The sequence below is a fragment of the Podarcis cretensis genome, assembly GCF_951804945.1.
Source record: "Podarcis cretensis genome assembly, chromosome: Z".
NCBI classification, from domain to species: domain Eukaryota; kingdom Metazoa; phylum Chordata; class Lepidosauria; order Squamata; family Lacertidae; genus Podarcis; species Podarcis cretensis.
Window position 1 is genome coordinate 38,887,678 of NC_137184.1, and position 22,804 is coordinate 38,910,481.

At 43.0% G+C, this 22,804-nt stretch overlaps 1 protein-coding gene across 4 annotated transcripts in view; it reads right to left on the reverse strand.

Annotated features, from left to right (window-relative positions):
• The window catches only part of STAG2 (STAG2 cohesin complex component), a 65,634-nt gene extending 49,499 nt beyond the window's left edge, over positions 1–16,135 (reverse strand). The window contains exon 1 of one of the 4 annotated variants that reach the window (XM_079962392.1): positions 15,939–16,135. The gene's annotated coding sequence lies outside the window, so the exon portion shown is untranslated. Of the gene's footprint in view, positions 1–12,485; positions 12,623–13,641; positions 13,764–15,745 lie in introns of those variants that run through there. The other 3 variants (XM_079962390.1, XM_079962393.1, XM_079962391.1) reach the window with 3 other exon arrangements.
• Between the last annotated feature and the right edge of the window lie 6,669 nt (positions 16,136–22,804).

Consider the following 22,804-nt stretch of genomic DNA (forward strand, 5'->3'; position numbering starts at 1 on the left):
CTAGAAAGAGTTACTGACTGTTACAGTCAGTAAAGTTTGTGATTTGCATCAACTGGCTGAGATGAATGGGCTCTTCAAAATAAAGAAGTAGACTTAAGGCACTGGCAAGTGGGATCTGTAACTAAATTTTGTAATGTATCCTTATTCTAACAGGTATGCTCCTCTTCCAACAAGTCAGCCGTGCCCTCTAGGATTCTGTAAGCTGCAAGGGACACATTTTTACCTCTCTTCTCCAATTGGATCTCAATATTTTTGTGGCTCCTGAAGGCAACTGAGTATGCTCAGGTAATATTGTGCAATTCTTCTGTTATTTACTGAGCCCTGAGTGCTCACTGGAAGGACAGATCGTGAAGCTGAGGCTCCAATACTTTGGCCACCTCATGAGAAGAGAAGACTCCCTGGAAAAGACCCTGATGTTGGGAAAGATGGAGGGCACAAGGAGAAGGGGACGACAGAGGACGAGATGGCTGGACAGTGTTCTCGAAGCTACCAGCATGAGTTTGACCGAATTGCGGGAGGCAGTGGAAGACAGGAGTGCCTGGCATGCTCTGGTCCATGGGGTCACGAAGAGTCGGACACGACTAAACGACTAAACAACAACATTCTATTCATTTAGCAGCATTTGGAGTGATCAGCTTTATTCTGGCCTTGCCCTTTCCCAAGACCCAAGGTCCCCAAAGTTTATGGACAATGATTGGCCTGGTCAAAATTAATGGGTTTAACCTAACTGAAGGGAAGGACCTGGTGTTGGGTTCTCTGATAGTGAAGGGAAAGACAAGCTGCACTCAAATATTCCCTCCCTTCTCATGGTCCTTAAGCCAACAATGTATGCCTAATACATAGGCTGGGGGTGTAGTTTCTTGTTTCAAATCTTCAGCAGCATTGTTACATGGAACTGGAGTGGCAATCTGTCTAATGGTTGTGCTAAATCCACTCAGAGATTTCCTATTTACTCAGCACTTTTTTATGACTGTGTTTGGATGCTGTTTATTGCTTCTTCCCTGACTGCAAGTTTCCCTCAGTTGTCACAGATGGATTTTATATTCCAGCCCACAAAGATCTTGGGCTTCTCTGGGCTGACTGTCAAGCTGAAAATGACTTCTTGGTCTTGCACCTGTTCACCCTGAACTGGTACAGTGTCATGTCATTATTCCTTCTGAAGTACCGCCAGTGCTTAAGCATAGCTGTCAACGTTTCCCTTTTTTAAAGGGAAATTCCCTTATTTCGAATAGGATTCCTTGCAAGAAAAGGGAAAAGTCGACAGCTATGTGCTTAAGCCTCTCTAACAGTTTGCCAGCTGGAAACAGGAACAATATACTCTAGTACATGGGGCTAGCATGAACGATTCATTAGTGTACCTTATCTGACTTATCCAGTATGATATTATTTTTTATATAATTTTTAAATGTTTTCATTAGACCCTTTCTCCAATATAGCGCACAGAGCGACTTAGAAGATAAGTAAAATGTCATTTTAAAACCAACAAATACAATAACATTCAATATTCAGTGGTGTTTATAACGTATTCTAGAACCATACACATAGAAAAAAATCCTTTGGGATCCAAATGCCCAAATAAAAATGTATTCACTTTTCTTAAATATTTCCATCATAGGTACAAATCAAATGCCAGGTGGGGGTGGAAGTGAGAGCTGCAATTTGGAGCTTGCAGATGGTAGCTTCGCATCATAAGGTTCCATGTTATCTTACAGACATATTCACACAGCTACATCTTACCAACAAATTTTATTGCTTTATACAGTAGTAAGTACGGCAGCTAAACAATGTGACTCCTGGTCTAATCTCTATACCTCGTAATTCCTCTGACCCTTTCACATATGGGTTGTCTGCTTGCAGTTCTCTTCCACTAGTGTATGAATAGCTAATGTGGTGCCCTCCATATGTTGGTGGTCTGTCATGTGTGTCAACTGGTCACGCTGGCTAGGGCTGATGGGAGATGGCAGAATAATATAATGACCAATGTAAGCACATCCTCCATCACAATAAATGATTATACAGGGTGGTGGTGGTAAGTTAACTTTATTATCATGTTCTTGTCAACTTCTCTGGGCTTTCTGGTTGGCTGATATTGGAAGACAAAGCTGTGCTAGATAAATCTTAATATTGTGGAAATACTGACTGAGCATTAAGTTGCTGGCAACCAGATCTGGAGAACCTTGTTAACTACAGTACTTGGATGTTACATATATTAAAGGAGGAGCAAATGATGCTCAGTAGGCATTTCAGTTTTTCTTTTGCTATACAAAGTCAGTCTTCACCCAGAGTTTGCATGAATATGGGTATCTAAAGGAAAACTTATGGGAGGAAAACCATGTGTTCAGTCCCTGTAGACTACATATTTTTGCTTGGCTTAATAGTCAGCCATTATTTATGGCCGTCTTCCTTCCCATAGTTATATGATACATGCAGAGGGGCAGCAAGAGTATTTCCACTGTACTGATGTATGGAGAAGGTAAGAACCAGCAGAAATATATCCCACTGTTTGGTAGAGTTTCTGTTGTTTCTCAAGACCTCCAAGTTGCAGAACAAAAGGGAGCTCTGGAGAGGAAATCTGTGTGCTATGTGACAGATTGCCAGGAGTAATTGCTTTTGTTGGGCTAATGAGTGCATTGTGGATACCTGCACAAGTCTGAATTTTGTGGACTGCTTGGGAGTGAAGAAGGAATTCACAGTGGTGGTTATTGGTTCCTCCTTTTCCAAACATAACCTTCAGTACAAATGGTACCATAAGCATGAACGCCTTTGATTTTTGCTATTTTACTGTTAGTCTTTTGTCAAATTTTAACTATACAGTAATACTTTAATTTGAAATGAACTTCTTTCTATTTTTTGCTGTTCTTTCTGTAAAATTATATAAACTTTATTTTTCAGTTTTTGAAACATTTTCTAGAAATACAAATCCAATATTTTCCCAATAAACATGTATATTTTGACTTCCCCTCACCCCTTTTGCTGTTTCACATATTTATATAGTTCATAACACTGCTCTGTTATCCTTTTATTCTAATTATTAATTAATCCCTAGTTTTCCTTTCACATTAATTTTAATTGCTTGACTTTAAACTAATCCTGATAGAGAACTTATATGTGTCCACAAATGCAGATAGTCCCAGTCTTTGAAAAAGGTATTTTCCTCTTGGTTTCTTATTATAGTTAGAATAATTCCAACAAAAATATATAAAAAGTCTTTACCAATTGTGCTTGCATATTTAGTAAATTCATAAAACAAAAGCTTGTCTAAGGTGTGCAGCTAATACTCTGATTTTGTGAACTTGGCACAGTATGCAAAGGTTCACCTTTTTGAATGATATACTACATCCAAATAACTGATAGTTAAATAACTGATGATTATTACTCTATACTACAAGTATTCTTATGACATACAACTTAAAGGGTTCCTAGATGTATGCTGGTATTATGAAGCTAAGAATTACAATTTTTTCTTCTCCAGATGATAAACTCTGGAAGATATGTTTTTGCACACACCTCATTACATGACATTTTGCATTTTCTACATAAGAAGGCATTAATATTGCTAACTGAAATTGTAATGTGTTGAAGCACAAAACAGTAGCATTTATTACGTTTTGAATTTTAAGCCATGATCATGCATAACCTTGTAATCATAGGTGACAAAGAACAACATGCTGGTGACTTTGAGAGGTCTGCTGGAAGAGGGATGGACTACTCCATCTGTCCTCTGCACCCACCCCAGAAACCAAGTGGGCTGCCCCCTTGGTTTCAGCAGACTGCTGGAGAAGATAACCTCTTCTTCCCTCCTCTGCCAGTCTCCAGCTAGTATTTGTTATTTTTGCTGCTGCTGCTGCTGCCGCTGTCGTCACTGTTAACTAAAAACTTTTGTGGACCTACTGAGCAAGGCTGGAAATGCATTAAAATGCAAATCTTAAATTCAACTTTATGTAAGTAAGGGTTGGTCTAAGTCATTGCCGTCAACACAGTATCCTGAAGGTGCTGGACTCGCAAATCCCATCAACCTCAGTCAGCATTGTATGTATTTCTTTTAACCTAATGGGTAGCTTTTACTTAAAATTGCCAAAGAGCAATGGAGTCTTAAAGGACCAGAAGTTAACACATCCAGCACAGTTGGGGCTTCAGGAAAGAAGTGGTCTCCAATTGGAGATGGTCAGAAAGAGAAAGTGTAGAGATGTAAATCCCTTTGTGCTTCTGTAGTATTATCCTGTAATTCTAGGAGTACACAGTACAGCCAAGGTTTTGGGAAAGACTGTACTGCACAAAGGACAGCACATCTTCACAGACCTTGGAAGAAAGGAAACCTCTATCTCTATGCTCCAGTTAACACAGGGATGCATTAATTACACCCAAGAGGTAGCATCATGTACAGCTTTGTGAATTACTTGTGTCACTTTAGTTATTTGGTGCAGCAGTACATTGGCAGAGGTGCACTGATAACATGCTGTGACTGATCTTTCTTCCTCAGTTACTGTATAAAGAAGTTCTAGACAAATGACGAAGAAATGGGAATAACTCTGCACAAACTCTGTCTGTCTCAGACAAATGTTAAATTTTATATTGATATAGATTTTTATTCAGTTCTTTAGTGAAGAGTGCTAGAAAATGTTCTATTTTATACTAAACTTCCTCTCACCTTATTTAAAAGCATAGCATTGGGAAAAGATTTCAACCTTTATTTGTTGGCATCACAGTAAATGGGACTTAAATGTCTGCCACTCTTGTAAGTTAAGATGGCATTGTTGGCCATAATGAAAAATCCAAGTTAGAGCTGTACATGTTCTAGTTAATCAAAACCTTAAGCTTTTGACTTATTTAGAACTTTTATCATCTTGATGGTAAACTTGGAAATGATCAAATTTAGCTGTTCAACAGTGAAAACCTAAACAGAAGGAATATTTATATCATCTAAGATTGGGGGGGGGTGTTATTCTCTGAATAAACATGTTCTATCAACTGCTAGGTAAAATTACTGAATCTGGCCTCTATTGACTTTTTTGCTTAGAATACCTCCTAAAATTAATTCTGAATTCTGTTACCATTATGACAGCCTAGATTCTCTTAATTTATATTATCTATCTATCAAGGGAAGTGAGTGCTTTGCTTAAGGATTGAGGCAGATCTGAATGAAAGAAAGTTTTTATATATCTGGAGTTGAGGAATATGGAGCTGGTACAGCTTCATACCTGCATTGCATCAAAAAGAGCTTTATTTAAAAGTCTATTTTCTCACACATCTGGTCTTACAGCTCTTAAGAGGGAACATACTCATGGTGTTGGGTGTAATAGTTTATTCCATCCCCAGTCCCTTTGTTTATCATCTGGCCAGAAGTGCTATTCAACAACTTGGAATGCTATTTTGTCTTACTTTGGTTAGCTTAATATGGAAATTTTGGATTTTGTTCACCATAATATATCTATATTCTTTCTGTTTGGAGGGAGCTTAAATGGCTTGGTTTCTGCATTCCTCTGAGAATGCTACCACTCCATTTCACTGTCAAGAGCCATGGTTTCAGCCATAAAAACTTAAGAGCTCTGCTGGATTAGGCCATAGGCCTATTTAATCCAATATCCTATTTTCCACAATGGCCAACCAGATGCCTTCAAGCACAACACAAGGGTAATAAACATCTCCCACTGTTATTCTTTTACAGGCAGTACTGTTATATAGGAACATATGAACTCTGAACGTGGGAGCATCATATACGCACCATAACTAATAGACATTGATAGCTCCATTTTCATGTCATGTTGTTCAATCAAGGATCAGGGGATGACTGGCTGAGGCAAAGACAAGTCTGCAGCATGCAACAGTAAAGTGTAAGATGAGGAAGGCTCACAATTTAATGGCAGAACACATGTTTTGTATGCAGGTCCCAGGTTCAATGCCTAGCATTTCCAGGTGGGGTTGGGAAAGACTCCTATCCTGAGCTAGTGAACTAATGCACTGAAATGTTATAGGCAGTTTTTTGTATACCTATGTTAAGCCTCCTTGTTCCTCTGATTAGACACTGTCTGATCAAGAAATATTTATTCTATATATACAAGTTGTGCCTCTCACATTACTTGTTCTGAGCTACTGATGTTCTCATACTAGTTTAATAGCCCATCCTGCAGATCTTCCCTTTACCAGACCTCTGTGGTTCAGGATCCACTGTGGACTTAATTAGTGGTAGGAATGAACCAAGATCTTGGATTATGCTATCCAGTGCTTCTCTCTTTTTTTGCCACCTAGGAACACTAATCCTCATCTTGCATGTAGCACTATCCAAAATCTAGAGTAACAGGATAGCTCTGCCCCTACAGGACCTTCCTTAATGTTCAAGCATAAATATTTTGGAACAGTTATTGGGGCTTTTATGAAGGTTAAATGTTGAACTATCTGTAGCCATTTGACTAAAACTGTCACCATCCTTGACCAATGGCCATGCTAGCAGGGGTTGATGGGAAGTATGCTGGTTACCCATGTACAGTACTTCACTGTCCGTTGTTACTAGCTTTTCTTTATTTCTACCTTCCACTTGTTGAGTCATTTTTCTAGCTCATGACTCATGTATTCCACTTCCATTTCACACCGTGACCTGATTGGAGATATATGGGAAACTGTCCTTGGTAAAGCTATATCATCATTAATCAGAAAAACTGTACCTGTGACATGAATTTAAGCAACAGTTTCTCACATCAATGCTGTCTCTGTACTATATTTAAGTTCAACAAACAGGTTTTCCTGATAGCTACCCTACAATTTTGTAACTTATTTTCTATAAGGTTTGTCAAAACAGATATTGACTTTCAAAAACATAAAATTGTTCTGTTTAGGCTGGCATCTGGTAGCCACTATCTATGCTATTTGAGAGTTAGAAACATCCAAGCAGGAATTGCTACTATGGAATATACGTCCGATTTAATTGTATGCATAGCAGAGACTTGCCTTGAAAATCCATGCTTGTGGCTCTCAAGAAATATGCGTATGCTGATAGAAGATCTTATTTAACTTGAAGAAAATTAAGCTGATACTTATTATCATGATTTCTATAGCCAATTTGTTGCAGCCAATTTGCACAGCTTCCCCTTGCCATCTCGTCCTTACAACTAATGGACAGAAAGCAAATTTATGATCTCAACTGATAAAAAAGGTGTGCAGAACACATGGCTTTCTGTTGCACTAGAACTTAAGACACTGAGAGGCAAAAGACAAAAATACTGATCCAACGGAGTGGAGCAGCCAGAGCTGAACATACAGAACTATTTGAAAGCAGCTAAAATCCTGTGCTGTGGGACAAAGATGGTGCTGTGGTCTAAACCACTGAGCCTAGGGCTTGCCGATCGGTTTGAATCCCCGTGACGGGGTGAGCTCCCGTTGCTCAGTCCCAGCTCCTGCCAACCTAGCAGTTCGAAAGCACATCAAAGTGCAAATAGATAAATAGGTACTGCTCCGGCAGGAAGGTAAACGGTGTTTCCGTGCACTACTCTGGTTTCGCCAGAAGCAGCTTAGTCATGCTGGCCACATGACCCGGAAAAACTGCCTGCGGACAAACATCGGCTCCCTCAGCCAGTAAAGTGAGATGAGTGCCGCAACTCCAGAGTCATTCGCGACTGGACTTAACTATCAGGGGTCTTTTACCTTTTAAAATCCTGCTAAACTGCTATTTGGGGGTAAAGTGAGCAAGCACTTTATCTTGCAGCCCACTCCTTTTCCTTACAGGTGATCTGCAGAATTTTAACATTCCTAGATGCCCATTTCTGCTCATTTCTGATTGTTGGATCATCTAAAGGAAGGTGTGTATGGTTGTTGTTTCTGTCTGTGATTCCCCATTCAGTTAGGTAAATGGTTATGGAAGCCTACTTCTACCATGGTGCCCCTAGCTAGGTTGAGGTGGCTGAGGTGATGATGTTGTTGGGGGGAGGTTTTGGAAGGACGACAGAGCACCAAAGTATGCTGATTATAGAAATGTTTAGCTAGATTTATGTCAATATTTTAGCGAATTTAATTTAGTTGCCTCCAATGTGCATCATGCCTTTCATCTAAGGAGCTCAGGGCAACTTCCAAAGCAACTTCCCCCTTTGTTTGTTCACAGTAAGTGATATGTATAATAAGCTATGGCTTAATGTGATGTGTAAACCAGGCTGAAGTGCATGAACATCTGGAGGGCAAAATCTTGTCTACTCTTGCCCTAAAGCACACATACAGTTTAAGAAAACTACCTGAAAATGGCTTAATGCATTTGCTGTGTTTTGCTTTACTATGCAAAACTGGGATGGGTAGCATTTTCATAGAAAGAGGAACACAATTACCGTATTTTTTGCTCTATAAGACTCACTTTTTCCCTCCTAAAAAGTAAAGGGAAATGTGTGTGCGTCTTATGGAGCGAATGCAGGCTGCGCAGCTATCCCAGAAGCCAGAACAACAAGAAGGATCACTGCTTTCGCTGTGCAGCGATCCCTCTTGCTGTTCTGGCTTCTGGGATTCAGAATATTTTTTTCTTGTTTTCCTCCTCCAAAAACTAGGTGCGTCTAGTGGTCTGGTGCGTCTTATAGAGCGAAAAATACGGTATATAACCCAAACAGCTAAAAGTATTGAAAACACCCCTAAAAATGGAGTGGGGGGAGAATACACTTCACATATACAATCTCACCATCCACCCAAACTAACTCAAATACAGAACTGCTCATTTATTCCCCCCTTTTTTTCCTTCCCATTATTTCTTCCTATCATTGCTGTGCCCCTGAGAGATAACACATAATTTCTCTAACAGCATATTGCTGTTATGCTCCTTCTTTCCCCATTTTTATGTCTACTCTGTGTATATTGTGCGTGGTTGCATTAACAGACTATTTGGGATAGTGCAAATAGTCAGTGCAGAATTACTGGTTCTTGGGGAAAGATGGGCAGAAATAAGCCTCCTCTTTGATAGTTGCAGAGCTTAATAGGGGCTATAGAGCAACAAGCACTCAATAAGCAAATGAGTAAGGAATTAGAACACTACCACATAGCTTGAAATAATTTTAAAACAATCCTTTCTCATGGTAATATTGGTCCATAAGTGGTGTAAAAGTGGTTGTGATAAGTCTGCCTTGGCTGATGAGAGTTGTCATAAGTACACCAACGATATACAGATTATTTCTTCATAGCACCTGAAATCAGGAGTGGCTGTGCAATCCCTGGATTAGTGCCTGAATGTAGTGGTTAACTGTACAATGGCTAATAAACTGACTTTGAAATATGTATTTTTTGAAATCCTGTCCTGGACTCAAACAGCTGCTGGGGTCAGTAATAAACCACTACCTTGGGAGGATCAAGACAGACAGAAACATGTGGCTAATTTTGCCATAGCTGTTTGTTTAAAACAAATTCAGATTATTATTTTAGTCAAATGAGTTCTTTTTCACAACTTGAGTGGTGCAAGATAAAGGGTACACAAAATCAACAATTTATATTGCTAAATATAATAGCATTGTTTTGAGACACAGAATATCACAGTTCCAGAAACACAGCTTCAGCTAAGCATATTATCTGAGGAAGGCATTTCTATACAATCTGTGTGTGCCCTAAGATGGTGCCCACCACCAAAAACTGCTTGAGCAAAAAACTGACTTTATTTTTTATAGATGAATGCAACTGCCCATGTGTTCAAATCAGAACAGACTCACAACCATGTGAGTAATCATTTCAACTTTTCATAACATGGAATGGCACTCTACAACATTACCAACCTTCAACCATTCTACTCTATCGGGAATGACCATTGGCTGAATCAGCAACTCCCCACCCCCACCCCGCTTGCAAACACAACTAATATGAAAAGCCAGTACTGTACAGTATTGGATAGTAATTAGGGTGCTGGTCTTAGACCAGGGAGACCTGGTTCAAACACCTATCCACATGACTTTGAGCTATTCACTAACACCTCAAAAACTCACATTGCCAAGTAAACCATCAAACGCTATACTTTACTTCTCACATATGAAAAATACATTTCCCTTCACACACATTCAGCACATGGTAAATATGTGATCTGGCAACAAATGTATAGGGTGTATTTTCCTGAAAATTCAGCAGAATTGCACAGGAATTGAGGCTATCAGACATTATCTTCCATCAGGACAACTATATATGGTACCTCGGGTTAAGAACTTAATTCGTTCTGGAGGTCCGTTCTTAACCTGAAACTGTTCTTAGGCTGAGGTACCACTTTAGCTAATGGGGCCTCCCGCTGCAACTGCACGATTTCTGTTCTCATCCTGAAGCAAAGTTCTTAACCTGCAACCTGAAGCATCTGTAACCTGAAGCATCTGTAACCCAAGGTACCACTGTATTATGAGAAACAAAAGAAGAGTAATTTACTGAGTGAGCATCAACTGTTATAAAGTTCATAGTCAGAAGCATTTGACAAATTTGAGCATAAATTTGACATCATCAGCCTCCAGGTCTGGGGAGGGTGATCTTGTGTGTATGGAAGGGGGGGGGGACTGGCAGAAGAATGTGGTATCAGGGAAGTGGTGGTCTTGAGCAAAGTAATCCTAAGCAAGCAGATCATCATTTTATTTGTATGTTCCCTTTCCATAGATAAAACTATGCTGAAAGTGCCTGACAATAGAAAAAAAATTTCAAAATTACAGACATAACAATAGTCAGAAATAAATAAAGCATATCAAGAAGTATATAACCAAATTGAGAAAGTTCCACATAAATAATGAGATTTTAAAATGATACCAAAAAATTATATCAACAACAGTAACAAAATCCCACAAGCAATCCCCCAACACAAAAGTCTACTCAGCCACCTCAGCTTTTGTAGCTAGAGTCCGTCAGGACACTGCCCACCCACGCAAAGTAGGAAAAGGTTACAAAGACAGGGAGCAGGTCTTCCAGACTCACAGCCAAGATGTTCATACGGCAATGTAAGCTACATTCTAGCTGCTTCAGGCAGGGTATGTGGTGCCGGGCTGTGTGGGGTGGGAAGCATAAAGTGTTATTTTCTGCCCTTTGGTTGACTCTTATGGGATGATTTTAGTTTTACCTGCAGTTTTAGTGGTGTCTCTTACACAGAATTCTGCTAGCGAAATCAGCTAGGATCAGCATTACTATGTTTATTCCTCTCTCCACTCCAGCAAACCCATTTCCCATTCTTGACACACACCCCTTTTGCCCTCTACACCAGTGTAACTTGTATCACCTTAATTTATGCCAAGAGAGCTTTGGCTGCTATAAGTTATTTATACTAATTCAAGGCCAGTTCAGTGCATTGGAATATACAATGCACCCTAACCTTTCCTACTCAGATTAGCACTGTTTTGAATTGCACTGTGAATTCTGCTCCTGGGGTGCACCAGATAAAATCTCTGTCTCAGGAATGTATATATTTGCCTATCCAAGTTCTAAAGCTAGAGCCATGGAAACTAGAAAAACTAGCAAGAAACTGTTCTTCCACAACCCCCAAACTCAGAAAAATGCCATTGGTTTGATCAACCTATGGGCACCCTACAGTTTTGTCTCACAAAATTCGAAAGGGTAGCCACGTTAGTCTGTTCCACTAGGAGCAACTAAGAATATAGTGGCACTCTACAGACTAACCCATTTATTGTGGCATAAGCTTTTGCGGGAAGACAGAAGTGCCTGGCGTGCTCTGGTCCATGGGGTCACAAAGAGTCGGACACGACTAAACAACTACAACAACAAGCTTTTGCGGACTAAATCTCACTTTGCCAGATCTCTTATACAGTAAAGGCAAGCTCTGGTTCAGAAAAACTAATGCCACAATAAGGTACCAACCAGACTCTTAGTTGTTTTTACTCACAAAATAGCAACTAAATACTAAGCACTCCATGATTACAGAGCTGTTAATAACTTTTCAGCACTTTGTACAAACATATCTGACACCACAGTTCGGCCCAAGTGTTACATAATGTCAAAAATGTCCCTGGTTTGAGGTGGTAAGGGAGCAGTCATAAAAAAGGCTAGTGACACATGTAGATCATATCCAACTGAATGTGAATTGCAAGAGCAGCAGCAATTTATGATTTTAAGTTGTTTTGAACTATTTTTAATATTGTGTTTCAATTGCTGTAGCCCACTTTGAGACCCTAGGGTGAAGGGCAGGATTAAGACAAGGAAATAAGAAAGGAATGGCAAGGAGTTGAGTTGGAAGAGAGAGCCAAAGAGGAGAAAATGAAAAGAATACAGTATAATCTTAAAAGTGGGTCACCTTTTGAGGTTGGGCTAAGACAGGCTCTAGGTTATGAAACCATGAAACATTATTAATCTATGGTAGTAAAAATACTGACCATCACCTCCTAGCTTGCTGAGAAACTTTAGGCTGTTTGTAAACAATGCACTGCAGACCGCAGTGTCCTTTTATTCCAAAATATCATACCCCATGTTGAAGAGACACCACGTGGAAAGTATTATATCTCCACTGCAAAACACCCCAAATCTATAAGCATCGTACACTACTGAGAACAGTCTTAACTTACAAAGCTTCTGTTGTGTCCTTAAGCAGAGGCGTAAGCTTTGGTTGAAATTCAGGGCAGATGCTGTATCTGCAAGACTCCAGACGATGTTTCTGATGGCTGCCCCAAGGTTTGGATTGAAATACCTCTCTTTCTACAGCGCACTTTCAGGGAGTAGGCCTTAGCACTTTCAGGGAGTAGGTCTTAAATCATGCACTACTTTGTCCACAAACTCAAAATGATTTGCATTCAGAAACACACGCGTGTTCAGATGTTTACAAATCCAGCCTTTCCTCAAGTGCACTTAAACCCACTTGCCAAGAATAGAAGATTCGGTGTCTTCTAGCGAGGCTGACGAAAGCGAGAATGCAGGGAGAGGGTGGGCGGGGGTGATTTCTGCGAACAGCGGAGCACAAGTCGGCTGCGGAGTAGGCCCCATCAACAAGGACTGTGTGTGACGCACTTCGGTAACCCGACTCCCCGCCCTCCCCCGTGATGCTGAGAAAAAAGAAAACTACCCTCCTTCCCTAAGAGGAGGACGACGACAACAACAGATAATTTTGTTCGGCAGGTTTCCTCCTCTTAACCCGTCGGCGTCGAGAGAACGGAGCTAAGCCGGCATCTCCATGGGGAAAGGGGACGGGACGAGCCGAGCCGAGCCGAGCCTCGGCTAGAATGAAACAAACATGGGGTGTGGCAGCCAAAAGCACCTCCTCCCTCACCGCAGGAAGGGAACTACCGAATAAGGGCTACAAGCCGCGGTGTGGAAAGCCTCGAGGGCAGCAGCGCCCGGGGAGACCCCCAGTTGCTTAGGTCGACTGGCAAGTTGATCAATACCCTGCCCCATATATACATACATGTGCTGAAAGTGGACACAAAGAGGTTCAAAACGGAGCTTAACAAGTCAACAGAAAATGGAAAAAGCAGGCGGTAAAACTAACACATTTCAAAATCCAAGGGCAGCAAGTTCACGCTAGACACCGCACACCACCAAAAATCGTGAGTGGGAAGAATCTCACAAGGTTTCACCCACTTTGGGTCGTTTCGCCGCCGCCCTATTTTCAGGGACGGACGGACGGACACGCACACAAACACACACACAAACACCCAAGATACAAAAATACCAGATCCGCCGACGGAAGGATAGGTTTACGTCTAAGAAAGTGGGACCAGTTCATACCTGGAGAGTAATCAGCTCAATTTCTAAGAGTGTGGAGAGAACGGGAAAAAAGCTACAAGCGAGTACTGTATCTAAAACAAAAGTGGCGCCAAAATAAAAAAAAAACCCCAAAGCTATTAAACAGCCTCCTTCCGCCTCTTCCTCCCCTCCCACCCGGCAGTGACCCAGCGGGGTTTCCAGCAGCACAAGCACACCAAAAAGTCACTTTGAACAGGGGTTTGGTTCCCCCACCATCACCACTAACAGTTCAAAGCGGCCACCATAAAACATAAAAGGCCGGGGGTGGGGGTGGGAAACGACATGTCTAAGGTTACAATCCTTAGGGTTTTTACTGGTGAGTAAAGGCTGTCTGAACACAGTGCAAATTCCTTCTACGTAAACATGTTCAGGACACCGAGCTGTACATTCCTCACACTTTCAAAATGCGTCGAGATGGAAGTGGGCAAGAAGCAAATCCCACGATTTCCCAACAGCTCACTTTAAAAATCATTATCGGTGTGGAGAAACAACTCGCGCAAAAGTTCCTGCCCGAACAGAGAGAAAGACAGGAGTGTTCACTCCTCCCAGTACATCCCTTTCCCATGATATACTGTCCCTCTGCCAAAGTCACAGGAGGACAAGAAAAGTTGAGGGTTTTCCGTCCAGCTCGAGGCATACGCCCGCTCGCAAGTTTTTAATTCCCCAATATGCAAAGCAATTTAAAAAATAATAAAACGTATGTCATTTTCATTCTCATCGCTTGAAGTGGAGGAGGGTGTGGGAGGGGAAAGGGGAGTGCTGGGGGGGGGGGGTAGAGAAGGATCGGAAGGCAGAAACACCACTAGTCGTTTATAAAACACCCTTCCTGATTTCTCTGCCACCAAGCGTGTCTTACAAGCGCCCCCGTAAATTCCTCCCACGGAGAACCGAGAAGTCCGACTCGCCTTCTCCCGGCTTGGGGAGTTGGGAGAATCATCATCATTATTATTTGTTACGATGTGTATACCGCCCTTCATGCGCAGATCTTAGGGCGGTTGACAACGTTAAGAGGTTAGGCATTTGTGCTGTTGTTGTTGTGGTGGTGGGTTGTTTTTTTTTAAAAAAAAAACCCAACATATCCAACGAAGTGCCCTTTTCTAACACGCACACACTACACACCCCTTTCCATCCCCTCCAAAAATAATCTGCTGGAAATCCTCCATCTTGCCAGCCGTAGCTCTTAATAGCAGACAACACAGGCTCGCATCCTCTCCTTCTTACCTACCCTGGCAGCTTCCCCATCCCACACAATAACGCCTGGATCGGGTTGGTTGTTTTTTTTCGGGGGAGAGGGGGGCACAGAGGAACGGATAGGGGCGAGTCTCCATTTTTTTGCGCCCGAAGGAGGCGGGCTAGGCCTTTTTCCTCTCCGGTTGAAAGGAGGTTGGTTGGAGAAGAGGGGAATGGAGTCAGAGAAAGAGAAGGAAAACAGCAATTTTAAGACTGGTGCGATTTGTATTTTTTTTTAAAAAAAAAATTAGGGGGGTTATTTCCGTCTTCAGGCTCGCTCCCTCCCGCCGCCGCCGCCGCCGCGTCCAAAGGAGCGCCGGGAAAAGGGGCGAGCGAATGAGGGGAGGCGGGAGGGCAAGGCAGCGTCTGTGGGGCTCCTTCGCCTTCATCCCCCACCATCTCCTCCTCCCTCCTCGCTCGCTCGGCCCCGCGTCCTCCATCTTGCCTGCGCTTGCGAGTTTCCCCTCAGACTCGAGCTGTTCCGAGGCCTGCCCTACATTCCACATTCAAAGAAAGATGGATAGGGACACCGATATTTCCAGATATCTATCTATATATATATTACACAACACCGCCGTTGTTGTTGTTGTTGCCGCTGGCCCCTTCCCTTTCTTTCCCCCCCCCACCGCCCGCTGCCTCCTTCTCCGTACACCCCCCCCCCTCCGCCGCCGCTCAAAAAATAAATAATAATCATTTTTTAAATTTTTTTTTTTAAAAAAAACAAAACCCCGCAAACACACGCGCGCGCCCCTCCCCTCGCGGCGATTTGATTTCAAACAAACAACTTCCCCCCTCGAATTTTTCCCTCCTCAGAAAAATAAACTTCCAGAAGCTTCTACGCCACGGTCGAACTTACCTCACCCGGCAGGCCTGGCTGGACTGGCGGTGACGGGGCTCCTCGGGCCCTGCGCGCCTTTTCCCCTCCTGTCCTCTCTCTGTCTCGCTCTCCTCTTCCAAGTAATTATTGCAGTTCGCTTCTCTCCTCTCTGCTTTCCCTCCCTCGCTCTCACTTCCAAGGCCAAACAACTCGGGTCAGGTCGACCCCTTACCTTCAAAGGCCCCCGCAGCGGGGGAGGGGGGGGTGGAAAGTGGGGCCTAGTAGGAAGGCCGAGAAGGGGGGGCCCTCGAGCGGGGCGTTGTGGGAGGGGGGGTTTGAAGGGAGCGAAACGGGCGGATTATTTAATTTGGCGGTGGCGGCGGCGCTGGGGATTGTTTGGGGTGTTCGCAGCTCGGCGGCAGGAGAGCGAATGGAGAGCGCAGGCGCCACCTGGCGGCTACCGAGCACGCTCTCCGCTGCTGGGCCTAGAGCGGCATCTGCCGGGAGGACTCGGGAATGCAAGGGAGGGGGAGGGGGGGTAAAGGACAGCATATAAGACACATTCTGGATAAGAACGGGGTAAACAAGGTGCTGCGCCTGCGCGACTCGTGCAGCCCTCTTTCTCCGCCCCCCTCTCCCCACGCACCCCGCTCCTCTCGCTTTCCAGTTCTCTCCGCCTCCGCTTCGCTACGTCATCACTGCCATCGACCACGCCCCTGGCTGTTCCCCTGCGAGCGCGGGGGAGGCTCGAGTCCGCACGTATCGCCCAGAAGAGGCGGAGGGATGGTGATAATGAGCTAGGCGGGGCGCGCGCAGCGCCCAGGGATCCCGTGCAATACCCAGCCCCTCTCCACCCCACCCTGGGCAAAACAATCCGGAGGGAAGGGGAAAGAGATGGAAGGTTGCCCCCCCCACCCCAGCTCCGCGACAGTCCCATGGTGCAAATAACCTGGGGTTGCTTATGAGTGCACGTGCCCCCGAAATTAGGCTAGGAAAAGCTCTGTTGGGCTCCCCTGGACTTACAGAATCATAAAATTGTGGCGTTGGAAGGGACCTCGAGGGGACCCTCTGCAGTGCTAGAAACCTCCAATGAAGCAGAGTCCACCTTCTGCGGGAGGCCGGTTCGCTGTCCAGCAGCGCTTTCCATCAGAAAGTTCTTCCTGTTGTTTAGTCGGAATCTCCTTCCTTGTAACTTGAACCCATTGGTTCAGGTTCTAGCCTCCAGAGCAGCAGAAAACAAGCTCGCCCCATCCTCCATGGGACAGCCCTTGAGATATTTGAAGATGGCTTTAATATCTCCTCTCAGTCTTCTCTTGACCAGGCTAAAAATACCCAGCTCCCTGAACCATTGCTCATAAGGTTTGGTTTCCAGACCCTTGATCATCTCAGTTGCCCTTCTCTGCACATGTTTCATCTTGTCAATAATATCCTTCTTAAATTACTGCGCCCAGAACTGAACACAGGATTGCAGGTGTGGTCTGAATAGGCAAAATAGGCGGTACTACTATCTTGAGCAGATGCATGGCTGACACTTAGATACTTCACTGTGTACATCTGCTGCAGTGCTTTGTGGAAGAAAGTCCCACTGAACATAGAAAGGCTTGTTTCAGAGTAAAATATGCTTGAAGAAAATTAGGTTGTACATTTGCAGTGATTCCATACGCATTTCGCTGGGGCAAATGAGTGTCCTGAATTCCTGCTCTACTTGTTATTATATGCTTTTAAGTATTTTATGAGTTGTTTTTGTACTGAACACTGCTTAAGAGATTTATCAAATATTAAGCGGTTTATAAATGCTTTTAAATACTTACTAATATGTCCTGTATAGTTTGCTTACTGAGTAGATCTGGCTGTATAAATTCCGTACACCTTTACATGGAAGGAAGTCCAATAAGATCAGGTTGCACAGCTGCTGCTGTGCTGTGCTATACTACTTCCTTCTTTCCCTTGCATCTGCAGATTTCCTCCTTTGAGCTCTAGGTTACATACACATGCTTCCTCTTATCCTCACAACAATCCTAGATGCGTGTTAGGCTGCTTGTTGGCCTAAGGGTAACTCGGATTTGAACTTGGGTCTCCCTCCCAGTCCTAAAGGTAAAGAGACCCCTAACCATTAGGTCCAGTCGCGAACGACTCTGGGGTTGCGGCGCTCACTAAACATTATGTCACTCTGTCTCTCTGGTAAATCACGTCACTTCATTTAAAGCAGATATCTTCAACCTTTTCAGACCCAAGACCAACTTTAAACCCAAGCATGCATTTGGGGACCAAATTCTTAATATTTCACCATATATTTGCATGGTGGGGAGTGCTCCTGTTGTGACTCACATTGGATTAGGCCACAACCCACTAGTGGGTTCTGACCCACAAACTGAAGACCAGAGATTTAAAGGGTTTCCCACACACACACACACACATAAGAAAATGAGTTCATAAGGATGCTTTCTCTTTATCATGTAGGGTCTGATTCTGTTACTGCTGAATTGTGCTATCTTTAGGAAGCTTTCTCTAACACCTGAAAACAATTGCTTCCAAACTCCACACCGTTCAAAGGAAGTTGCATGTGAATATAGCAACTCCACCTCTCTTACTCTGTCATTACACTGTGACCTGACATGATTCATGGGTGATTAAAGCTACTGTGTGTTTTGGGTGCTTTAAGCTGGTAATACCAGATAATTTGATCACTTGTTGCACTTACTTGATATTTAAATAGCGAGGAAGCGCCAACATTCTGGACAGATAAATCACCTTGCACCCTTAATAACACAATAACTGATGCTTGCTACACACAGCATAGTAACATAGGACACTATCATATTCTTAGTCCATCTTGCTCAGTGACATTGGCATTGACTGGCAGCTGTGTGTATTGATTAACTTTCATAATGATTGTGACTAGGCTACCTAAGTGTTGCACTAGGACCAGGGAGACCTGGGTTCAAATCTCCCACCCAGCCCTGAAGCTCACTTTGGGTCAGTCGCTACTTATAAGATAATAATTATAATAATAAGATAAAAGGCAGAGAGCTTGATTTAAATATTTATTTTGGTTTAATATCGAAGGTGGATCTGAGCTGAAATAAGTTCAAGTTATCTTAAGAGTGTGCTGACTGCCCATACACTACCAGACCAGGTTTAAGGTTCTTTCATGAATTAACAATTTGGGCCCAGGATACCCTCTATGGTCTTTAAATTTCAAGACACAAAGCTGCTTTGGTTGTTTTTAAATCATTTTATATCACCTTTAAGCCTTTATCCATTTATAAAGCAGTATTACAACTACAGCAACACTACCATTGTTCCAGTTTGCCAGGAGGGAAAATTGCAGCTTGCACCAGGCCAAAATGGGAAGCAGATTGTCATGACCAACTTCCAGCCACGCCTCTGAGAGAAGGGAATCCCCAGCTAACAAGGTGTTCCGCTGCCACCAAATAAAGGGAGGAAATTTTTCTATGAGGCTTCCCGCTTTATCAGTTAGCCTAAACAACCTTCTGTTTCCAGCAGCTCCTGAAGTGTCTCAAGGTTGGGGCTTCCAAGCATCAGGGTGTTAAAATAGGAAGAAACCACATCTGATATCATCCTTGTCAGAAAATATTATCCTTATCTGAGCAAACTTGACAAAGCAGATTAAAACACTTTCATTTTCCATGGACTAAACAGTCCCTGAACTTAGCAAGCCTGCGCAGAAGAGGGGCAGCCAAGTACACTGGCCTTGGAGGCTTACGCTCTCTTGCCAAGAACTCTCCATGCCTCGCAGCTGACCAGCGACTTAATGAGCAAGACGCTCACACTTGTCCATATGCGCTGCAAGGCTTCAATAGTAAAATCTGGACCTCTGTTACTGCATACTAGCATGCATATCCTCCAACATTTCTCTGGTGAAAATAAGGATGCCCTATTTAATAATAATAATAATAATAATAATAATAATAATAATAATAATAATACACCGCCCATCCAACTGGATTTCCTAAGCCACTCTGGGCAGCTTCCAACATATAGAAAAACATAATAAAACATTAAACATTAAAAAACTTCCCCATACAGGGCTGACTTCAGATGTCTTCTAAAGGTTGTATAGTTATTTATCTCCTTGGCTCGGGGGTTGCATAACTCCATACCCTCCAACATTTCTCTGATGAAAATAGGGATGTGCTAAGGAAAAGTGGGACATCCCAGGATCAAATCAGAAACCAGGGCAGCTTCTGTAAATCCGGGGATGTTCCTGGAAAACAGGGACACTTGGAAGGCCTGTGCATGTAGCATCAGATCAGATTAGGTGGTGGTGCATCTCATGGACTTCAGAGTCTGTTAAAACCACATGTCTGGTGCTGGAGTTATCTTGCGTTGGAACTCACTTCAGACAGCCATGGGTGATGAATGCCTTAATGATCTTCTCGTTCTCAGCATCGAACATTCTATCCCAGATCTTATTGACCAAAATGCCGTTATAGAGTGTTTTGCTGAACAGAAATCTAGAAAGCAGGTATCTTGAGTTTATATTTATGCTTATATGTGCATTAAGATACGGCAAACTTCCCAGTGTTCCCTTTGTGCTTCTATTTCTAATCCTGAACTATTCAATCTTTTATTTGGATCACTAGTTGATGAGACGATGAACGGTGTGACCAAAGGCCGCACAGTAGTTGGGTACGATTGATTAGTGATTACAGTGGTACCTCGGGTTAAGTACTTAATTTGTTCCGGAGGTCCGTTCTTAACCTGAAACTGTTCTTAACCTGAAGCACCACTTTAGCTAATGGGGGCCTCCTGCTGCTGCTGCGCCGCCACAGCCCGATTTCTGTTCTTATCCTGAAGCAAAGTTCTTAACCTGAAGCACTATTTCTGGGTTAGCGGAGTGTGTAACCTGAAGCGTATGTAACCTGAGGTGCCACTGTACTAACTTTTGAGTTTCTAAAGCATGTAAGATATACTGTGTTGGAGATGTTGCAATAAACTGGTTTATCTGAACTCCCTTGCCATCTTATGCTTGTTTTTTTGTTTGAGTTTATAACTTTATTCTAATAAGACTGCCACCCCGGGTCTCCAACAAGCTCAGCACAGGCTGGGCTATCCAGAAAGCATTATGTACCAGCAAGCTCCAGCTGTGGGCATCACACCCATTGATGCTGGTGCTTTGTAGCTTTCTGTGGGGTATTTAATGAAATATTTAGCTTTCACCCAGTCCGTGTGTTCACTGTGTTCTGAATCCAAAATGGTTCTCCTTGCCCCTTTAGCGAGCGATTCAATAACCATCCCCATTTGGGCTCTATTCCTTGCTAGTAACACTAGAAAGGAATGGGCTGGCGTGGTGCAATTTATGTGGCAAGCTGGTGTCGGCAAACTGAAGAGCTATGGTTATCATCATCCTTCTGACTGGAAGTAGCCCTACATCTAGAGGCACTTCAGCACCCGGCTGAGAACTTTCACTACTGGGTGCCACTGAATGAGGAAAGGGACCCAATGCCTTTTGCAGAGGTCATTCAAGATACAGACTCCATACACAAGGCTGCCTCTTCAGCACCATGCAGATTGCTGCAGAGGCAGTCAGGAGCCTGTGGTCCTCTAGGTGGTGTTGAACTGCAACTCCTATCAACCATGACCACTGGCCAAGCTGATGCAAGCTGGAGTTGGAACAGGTTCCTATGGACTAGGAAAACCCAGATTCAGCCCCCACCCCCAGACAAAAAGTTCACAATGAGACCTTGGACCAGTCCATAGCTGTCAACGTTTCCCCTTTTTTTAAGGGAAATTCGCTTATTCCAAATAGGATTCCTTGCAAGAAAAGGGAAGAGTTGATAGCTATGGACCAGTCACTGTCATTCAGTCTAACCTCCCTCACAGGGCTATTGTGAGGATAAAAGGGAAGAGGCAGGGATTGAACTAGGTACTGTCTGAACTCCTTAGAGGAAGGTTGGATATGAACGCAGGTGGCGCTGTGGGTTAAACCACAGAGCCTAGGACTTCGGTGGTTCGAATCCCCGCGACAGGGTGAGCTCCCACAGCGTCACCCGCGTCGCTTACACTTACTCAGCTGTAAACTGCACTGAACATTGTGGGATTTACTTCTGAGTAGACATGCATTGGATTGTGTGTAAATGTTGTAGTGCTGGTACAGATTTTTGGAAAGTACTTAGAAAAACAACAGCGATGCATTTTTGTAGGAAGGATATATTTTATTTCATAAATATAAATCGGGTAAAAAGAGAGAGGTTTTTTTTTTAAGTTACTGGAATGCTGCATTAGAGCTTCATTAGGAGAAATTTGTCCTTTTTCTGTCCCCTGCAATTTCAAGCTGTGAATAAGACAGCTAACTTTACATAACATACAAGCTTCAAACCCATCAAAAGCATTTCTGCAACACTGAGATTTTGAATCCATATAACTGTGCCTGCAAAATAATAGGCCCGCTTCTATGAAAGCTGAAATCCAAGCCTTTGAAGATTATAAGAATCTATTGCAAGAGCTGATGACAGCAGAGCTACAAAGCAGAGCCGACTGTACATAAAATCTAAATATTAATATTGACTTCACATTTCAGTCCACTGAGGGTGGGGGGGAAGGAAGTCAAGTTCATATGGAATGTTCTTTAAAATTTATAACAAGGGCATTTTAATATTCATGTATATGAACAGGCGGGGTGGGGAGTCAGAAGTTTATATGAACTTTTCTTGGCTGATTATCAAGGCTGGCAGACTGAAGGTGCAGTCAAAGGATATAGCAACCCATGAACAACTAAACAAGCCTTGTATTTAAGCACTAATCTGATAGCCACAGGTGATGAAGAATTGCATATGCAGATAATAGAGAGCAGGCTGGTGGTGGAGTGCTGTATCTCTCCTCCGCTCTCAGCAGAACATCAAATACAAGGCTGATATCTATGCTTATTTCAAACTTACTAGGCTCCTATTACTACTACTACTACTACTACTACTGCTACTACTACTACTACTATACCACCCTTCATGTGAGGATCACAGGGCAGTTTACAATATAAAATAACAGGCCTGTGAGAAGAAGGTTTTTACTTAGCACCTAAAGATCAAAGGGCAGTGAACACATAATGATTTGCAGCAGAAACAAACAATAGCCAAG